This window comes from Gavialis gangeticus, unplaced genomic scaffold (assembly GCF_001723915.1).
Source record: "Gavialis gangeticus isolate Ggan-Ray unplaced genomic scaffold, GavGan_comp1, whole genome shotgun sequence".
NCBI lineage: Eukaryota > Metazoa > Chordata > Crocodylia > Gavialidae > Gavialis > Gavialis gangeticus.
In genome coordinates, this window is record NW_017729031.1 from 40874547 (window position 1) to 40882906 (window position 8360).

At 45.4% G+C, this 8360-nt stretch overlaps 1 long non-coding RNA gene across 1 annotated transcript; it reads left to right on the plus strand.

Moving 5' to 3' along the window:
* Nucleotides 1–1213: 1213 nt before the first annotated feature.
* On the plus strand, nucleotides 1214–3207 carry LOC109301721. Its single transcript, XR_002098586.1, has 2 exons — nucleotides 1214–2244; nucleotides 3014–3207. It is a non-coding gene; the product is annotated as an uncharacterized LOC109301721 (long non-coding RNA).
* Nucleotides 3208–8360: the final 5153 nt, after the last annotated feature.

The window sequence follows — 8360 nt, forward strand, 5'->3', positions numbered from 1 at the left end:
CTGGCTAAACTGCAAAAACACAGCCAAAATTATCCCTGATGTAACTTTATTGGCTTAGCAGGCATACGGCAAGAGACAAATCTGACCCATATGGTGTATCCCATTACCCACATATTAAATGAAACCATATGAATAGCAGCAACAGATAGGAATATACAACCACCCGGACTCTAGAGCCCACTCTGATCTCACTCATCCCATTTTTACAGCAAAGTGTGCAGATTTGGTACAGATTGGTGCAGATTTGGCCATGTTAACAAAGTCACTCCAAGTCTAGAAGGTACGGGAGAAAAGACTTCCCCCAGGCCAATGGTCTTTCTAAGTTTGACTATAACAGTGGGGGAGATGAGGAGATCTTTGCAACTCACTTGAAGACATGGGGTTTTCTAGAAAAATGCAAAATCTTTCCTTGTGATGTTTCTTAACTTCCTCCAGCTGGAGGAAATAATCTCTCTGAAGATCCTGTCCCTGACTAAAATTGGTTTATCCCTTCAATAAACTCTTGTCCAGGTGAGTGGTTTGACTGTGTAATACCGTGGGAGCGTTCTCCCATGATTCACCCTCCCACATCCCTGGAAGAGGGATGATGGCTGGGCCCATGGTAGACAAGATGAGCAGGACTTTCCCTAATGGAAGTTGCATTAATTTTAGGTGTCTCAGCCAGGTTTTAGCAGCCTGCATAGGCCTTAGGGCTCTCTCCTTGGTCAAGCAGAGCTCGACCAAGTGAGTTAACAACCTGGGTTTTGTAGTTGGGACCTTGTATAGAAGAAGAACAGAGCCAAATTTACCTGATCAGTCACAGTACCTTTTCCTACTCATACAGCACGTGCTCTTTGCAGCAACAATACTGTCTTCTACCACCTCCACTCTATCTCTCCGACAGTCGCAGAAGTTCAACTTTTGCTTCCACTGACCCCTTGCTGGGTTCTCCAACAAGCCTCTTTGTGCCTTCTCTCTTCTGCCTCTAGCATTTGGAAGAAACTCCTGTAAAATGTGTCTCAATAGCCTTCTCTAAATCATCCCATTTCCCCTGGACTCTTCCTTGCTGTAAGGCCTACAGAAAACATGACAGGACTTAGGCTTTTATGTACTACAGGGACTATCTCATTGAGTTGTCAGGCATGCCATGTTATCACAGGAACATCAGGTATTAAAGTCAGTGCCAGTAACTTCTCCAGCCTCTGACTTCATCATCAGGCATCATCAGTGAGATTGGGGGGCACTTGCTGACTCTGAGGGTGGGCAAGCTTTGAAGCAGGCACCTAGAGACGCTGTGCACTCTTCATCCTCGGAAAAGTTCAAACGCAGGTTAGACAGACACTTGACTGGGGTGGTTTAGTCAGAGATGATCCTGCTTTGAGCAGGGGGCTGGACTAGATGTGACATCATGAGGTCCCTTCCAGCCCAATTTTCCTAAGATTCCTCAGGCTATCAGAGGATAACAAAAAACCATTGCATTGGATTATTTGTTGATATTTTGGGGGTGTTTAATCTTATTAAAGTGTAACTGCTACACAGCAAGCCTGGTTCATTGATGGGAGGTCAATTAGGACATGCAAGGAAATTAAGAAATATTAATAAGAAATAGCCACCTCCCAATGCAATGCTTTGACATTCCTCCTTACAGTTCTTCCTGCCTCTCACCTTTTCCTCTCTGCTATTATTGTTCTTTTCATTCTCTGACAATGAGGAAAGGGCTTTCAGGGCCTGGCCATACCTCCCCTATCCTATCCGCATTGCTAGCCCTCATTTTCAGAGTGTCTTTCTCCACCTTCCAACACAACACCCAATGCAAACTCAACTTTATAACTTTTGGTGTCTCATGAGAATGGTTGGATTCTGCCAGAGGAAGAGGCCATTGTTATACAATCAAGTGCAACTGCAACACAGTTTCTATAGCAATGGGAAAGCCTGTGACTGTTATTTCCATATATGGCAATGGCTGACCATTGTGATGCATCACGGACCTACGTTGAGCTTGACATGTCATGTCACAGTCAATGGACTCTTGAGATACAGACCAGCTATGCTTCACCTCATCACCCAGTGAAGACCAACACCCAATGACCAAGAGAGGTGACCAAAAGGTGGCAATCCAGCAGCCAAGACCTTGAAAGGAGAAGATGGCGAGATACAGACGATACCACCGGCATCGCAGCAGAAGAAGCATCCACTTTCGGGAGCACGGGAGGCACAGGAGGCAGGGAAGAGGGAGAGCCAGGAGGAGGAGAGGCAGGAGAGGAGGTAAAACTTCATTATGGTCTACTATCTTAACGAGATGCTACTGGGTGAGGTCTGCCCTGAGCTGGAAAGAGTCCGAACGTCTGAGCTGGAAGGTTGCAGGCCCTTTATTACTGACAATTATCTGTGATTCATTTTTAATCCGGGCACTAAGGTTCTGGGCTTTTGGCTAAAGAGGATCTGGGTGACTCTGGAGTGATCATACCCTGCAGCACGATGATCACTGCAAAGGCATACGCAGCCGTGGGCCTGTGCTTTTAAACTCTTTTACTATAGCTGATGTGGGGAGACCGGGGGGTGGGGATAATTTCCTTCGCTCAATTGCTCTTCTCAACCGGTAGGAGGCAGTTAGAAGAAACACTGATATCATAAGGCAACTTTTTCAGACTCAAGACACCCTCGGAAAATGCCATCTCTTAGTTTTCCCTCTTTTTTTGACTATGGGAAAATACTAGAGCAATTCTGCTGTTGCAAAGATCTCAGAAAGGTCCCAACAGCAGAATGCTTTGAACACTATGGATTCCTATATAAAATTGATCTGGTGTATGGTGCCTACCAGTGCTAATATTGTGCGATACCCCATGGCACCCTTGAAAGGATTTCCACGCAGGAGACACTTGACTTGGCATTGTGGTGTGAACACCAATCCATCCTGTGATTAAAATATTCACATGGCTCAATTAATTTTCATTCCTCTTAACTCAGAAAGCACTGGGAGCAGGTTGGCTTTGCAGGAACCCTGGCTGACCTGTTTCTATTTCTTTTTCCACAGGCAGGCGCCACTACCATTATAGGAGGCGAGTGTTTTATTGATCCATCAGCTGCAATTCGGAAACATACTGCTGTCACGACTGCATTAGGATTGCCATCTCCGGTGCATGAAACGACCTTGCTTTCTGGGAGCTGAAGGAGCTGTAGCCAACAGCCACCTGGCAATAAACTGGGTTGGATGAGTTTTGTCCTGCATTTGTATTTGCTGTCTATTCTTTTTGTTCCCAGAGAGATCTTACCAAATAGGGGTGTCATAGCATCACATGAAAGTAGGGCTGGAAGGGACCTCCCAAGGACATCTAGTTCAGCCCCCTGCCTAAACCATCCCAGCCAAGTGTCTGTCCAAACTGTTCCTGAAAATTTCCAAGGATGGAGAGTCCACAGTTTCTCTAGGTAGCTCAACTACCCTCCTAGTAAGGAAAAATCTTCCTAATCTCCAGTTTCCTCTGCTGCAGTTTGAGGCCATTCCTCCCAGTTCTGTACCCTACAGCCACAGAGAAAAGCCCATCTCCATCATATTTATAAGCACCCTTCAGGTATTTGAAAGCTCTTAGCAAATTTCCCTCCTGCTGTCTTTTCAGAACATTACCTCGAGAAAATACCTCGTGTGTCTGAATACAGAAAGAGACTCGGTAGGTGCTTTAAAAAAAATGCTATAATGGTTGGTTAAACAATGTGTTGAGACTAAATGAGGAAGCAGTCTTCTTCCAAAAAGCATTTTATACAATCCTAGAAAACGAGGGTTGAAGGGATGTTAGGAGGTCACATCTAGTCCAACCCCTGCTCCAAGCAGGACCAGCCCCAACTACATCATCCCAGCCAGGGCTTTGTCTACCTGGGTCTTAAACACCTCCAAGGATGGAGACTGCACCACCTCTCTGGGTAACCTGCTCCAGTGCTTCACCTCCCTTCTCGTGAGAAAGTTTTTCCTAATATCTAACTTAAACTTTCCTTGATATTTGCTATTATTCAGATGATGATTGTGCAGGACATGACTAACTGCTCAGAGTTGCTCATCTCATGGCAGTAATAGCACAAAGTGAGTGGATTTCCAGTCCCAGAGGATAACCACCTCTTCTTGCCCACGAACAAAGAACTGAATAAGGAATCGATCTTCCTAACAGTGAGCTCAGCATGGACATGAATGAATCACACTTCTCTTAATGCTTTTCTGTGCTCATCTGAGATCAATAAACCTCTCAAGGTTCATAAGTTCATTTCAGAATATGCATAAGATGATAGGTATGACATGGGGTAATGTGATAAGACGCCAGCAGAACTCCCTTAAGCTGTAATCCCAGCAGCACTTCTAAACTAAGAAGGATCAATACACACGTGGAAGATGGATGAGGATAAGGATATATGGCACATGTTGGAGATAGAGTGCATACAGTAATGGATACAATGCTACTGGTGCACTATCAGATGGAGGAGTGTTTTCTTAGGGTCCCTCTTGAATGCAGAATTAAATAAAGGTTATCATTAAAGCCCTTCTCTTAAGTCTTGGGAGTTAATTTAGCCATCAGACTCTATAATGCACAGAAGCATTGGCAATGGGGCGGCCTTCTCTCCAAGTTGCTAGGCCTGGGTTTTCCCATCTGTAAAATTGGAATAAGAGCTCATGCCCTGCCTGTCTCATGGGACCAGATGCTTACAGGTGCTGAGTAGGTCCCATGAAAAGCTGAGCCCCTGCCCTGGCTATTCTACCGGTGAAGGAGTACCATTGCCCCTCCGTATACTTTTGAACTGTGCTTACTTGCATGATTTCTTAGCACCCTGCTTAGAAAAAGCCCTTGGATCTGTAGCACTCTTGTGCTGCTCCGTGTTATTTATTGATCTTAGTGTTAAAATCTCCATTGAGCAAGGTCAGGCCACATTGCTTGGGTAGACGTAATATCTTTTATTAGACCAAGTAGTTGGAAAAAAGTCCTTTGCATAGGACAAGCCTGTCTCCTTTCCCCCAAAGCTTCCACTTCAACACCCGCTTCACAAACTCTCCCCACAAAATCCTTCCCCAGGCCCCAGGATCACCTGCTTTCCTCCAGCATCTGTCAGAATAGATGGGCTTGTTGATATACCGGGGATACAGCAGATCTTAGGCCATTCAGTGTGAGGCAAGGAGGGGGAGATCTTTGCAAAATGAAGAGAGTAAACTCAAGGAAGGCCTCAAAGGTGTAGTGCAATATCACCGGGGTTGGGCTCTACAGCCACTTGTTCCTCTAGGAGCAGCTGGGAGGTCTCCCCAGACCCCCAGCCTAATGCTGCAAATACTGCATATGCATCCTCAGTGGGGTAACAGTGATAACTGAGGGTCGAGTGTGTTACCTTAACCCAAGAAATCCCCCTTTCCATGCACATGGGGCAGAAGAAAAGTGTCTTGAACACGAAGTGGAAGATGTTACTTCCAGGACCATTAGTCTGGAAGACTCTTGGTAGATAAACTATGCTCTGCCTGTTTGGGATCGACAGACTCCCATGCAACTTGGGTGGCTGTCTCCGTGCCGGGTGGGTGGCTCTGGATTCTTGATTTGGTCCACGACACACTGTTTCTGCCTCTCTTGCTTTAGGGAGAAGGGGATACACCCTTTGAAGCCTTATCAAAGTCCCTCAACAACCTGTGACATGACTGATGGGATCTCCAAAGGTGTCAGCGTGCAGGTGGTGGTTTGGCCTCGAAAGCTGGCTAGTTTTCATCCTCCTTGGTTTTGTGGCTCCCAGCAGGGTGGGAATGATATTGGTGTTTTGGAACTGCTCGGTCACTTGTCTTCCTTTTCATCTCGCTCTCACCCTATTAATATCCCCAAAGCCTAACCCTTGCTACGATGGGCTCATCGAATCAGAGCATTCAATGAACCTTGCTCTGGTTGTTTGAGATTAAACTATTCAGAGGAGATGACAGTCCTCACACATGCCAATGACTCACTAAGTCCCTTTGTGCAATCTAAGTCCATCCAGATGTTGACCTCAGCACAGATGCTGCATTCTTCATCTGCTCCGCGGTTGCTGAGCCACTTGCAAAAGGGATGACGTGACTGTCGATGAGGAAAGACATGCCTACACAAAGGGTGGAAGGTGTGGTAAGATGGCAATGATCTCCTCAATTTAATAATGCGCCGTGCTGGAAGTTGCCTGAGCGACATTAATGACTTGAGCTTGGATGGATAACGTTTGGTTTTCCGGAGGTGGAAATGAGCAGACAAGGTGCACGGCAGTGGATAGACGGAGCTCGACTGGATCTAGTTTAGTAGATGACACTCTTCCTGTTGCTCCTAGGAGCATGAGGTTGCAGATGAGATATAGACCTGAGGACCCATATAAAAATCCCACAGCACTTACTGTCTGAGCAGGGCATTAACACTGTTATCCTCATGAAATACTAAGTAGGCAATCATCTTTCTTCAGTGTATCTTCCTCTCCCACAATTACGTGAATTCACTTTTTCCTCCCATGTTTTGTCCAAACTTACCGACTTTTGTTTTAGAAGTGCTGATCTCTGTTGCTGGACACTGAGGACTCGTAGGCCAGGTCCTCATCTGGAATAAATATTGGAGCTCCATCACCTCTGATTATAGCCTGGCTGACACCCGATGAAAGGCTGACCTAGAAGCATAGAAAATTAGTCTTTTCAGAACATTACACTGGAGCAAATGCCTTGTGTGTCTGCATGCAGAAAAAGACTCGGTAGGTGCTTTTTTAACAAAAATCTTCAATGCTATAATGGCTGGTTAAACAATGTTATGAGACCACATGAGGAAGCAGGCTTCTTGGGAAAAAGCATTTAATTGAATCATAAAAAATGAGGGTCGAAGGGACCTCAGGAGGTCACGTCTAGTCCAACCCCCTGCTCCAAGCAGGACCAGCCCCAACTACATCATCCCAGACAAGGCTTTGTCTACCTGGGTCTTAAATACCTCCAAGGATGGACCTGTGACAGTAGTCAGTGTGCATGCCTGTAGGCATCCCTTCCCTGCCTTTGCAGCTTTCTGGGAGGTTTTATCAGAAGGAGAAAACCCTCTGAGATGGAAATTGTGCTAGAAAAGTGTCAAGTGACTTGTTTTCCATGCTATTTCTTCCCTCCTTGAATCTCTATGGAGTGTGTAGCTTTTTCCTGACTTCAATTTCTTCTTCCTCCTCCCCTGAATATTTTTCCATGTCTTCCTGTTTACCAGATTTCTGAACTCAGATTTAGGGATTGTACCCTCAGTTCAGTTCCCATCCCAGTGGATGCATATCCCTAAATGGCCCTTTACTTTCTTGTTGGACAGTTCAACTAGGAACTGAATGACTTGTCCATTGGCTCAGCAAGCCCAACTAAATTGAGAAAACCCATCAGGAAATACTTTTCCAACTGTAATAAGCCCTTGAAGTGCTGACAGGTCAACATGACCCTAGAGTTGTTTTCTGCTCAGGCATAATCATCACCACTAAAAAAACCCAAATAGATTTGATCAATGTTTGATTTGAAGTGGGTGGGGAGGGGGGAGAAGAGTTTCTCCTGTTGCTCTGGAGTTAATTTTTTAAATTCAGATATCGAGGACCCAGTACTTTTAGGGGTGACCTTGCTATTGGATTCATAAAAATAATTGAAAAAAGCGTGTTGTTTCAATTTCTAGCGTGCCAGGTTGCATGCATTTCCAACAGCCTAAATCCCTGGCTATTAAAGGCTCTACTCCAAGGGAGAACAATTGCATGCAGACTACATTTCTCTGCAGTAAGGGCTTTAACTTGTCATTTCTGAAGACCTCAAGCGCTGCATAAAGGAGCTGACAAAGCTTTAGTGGCCAAGTCAGAAACACATGGTTGAAATGCTCCAAGTCAATCCTAAGGAACAGAGGGTTGGAGGGCTGCAGTTTAGCAATGTTTTTCTCAGACCTGGGGAAAGACACAGACTTTCTAAGAATAAGACCTTGGTTCCCAGAAAGAAACTTTCCAAGAGCTGGGAATGCATGGAATTTGTTAGCTCGACTCTCCCTCCCAAACCCCCAAGAGGTGGGGAACTAGAAAGACAGAGACGTCTGGCCAGCGAGGCAATTTAGCCCATGTGCCGGAGAAAGTGTTGCTACGTTTTTTAATAAAGGACAGCCACAAAAATGTTCCTCTCAGCCTGTGATAAAGCTGCTGTCCCAGAGCATGTGAGCTGAAGTGTGAGAAACCACAAAAGCTATTCATTCAGAAATATAAAATGTTGTCCTAACTATACCCCCGGAGAAGCAATTCCACCTGCAAACACACTTCGACTGAGTGCTGGAAAAGTTCAGATTAGACTTGCATAAAGCTAGGGCAATACGGGGAGGGGGATCACTTCTGATTGCAAACCTTGGAGCAGGAAAAGCCAGAGAAGGAGAAGA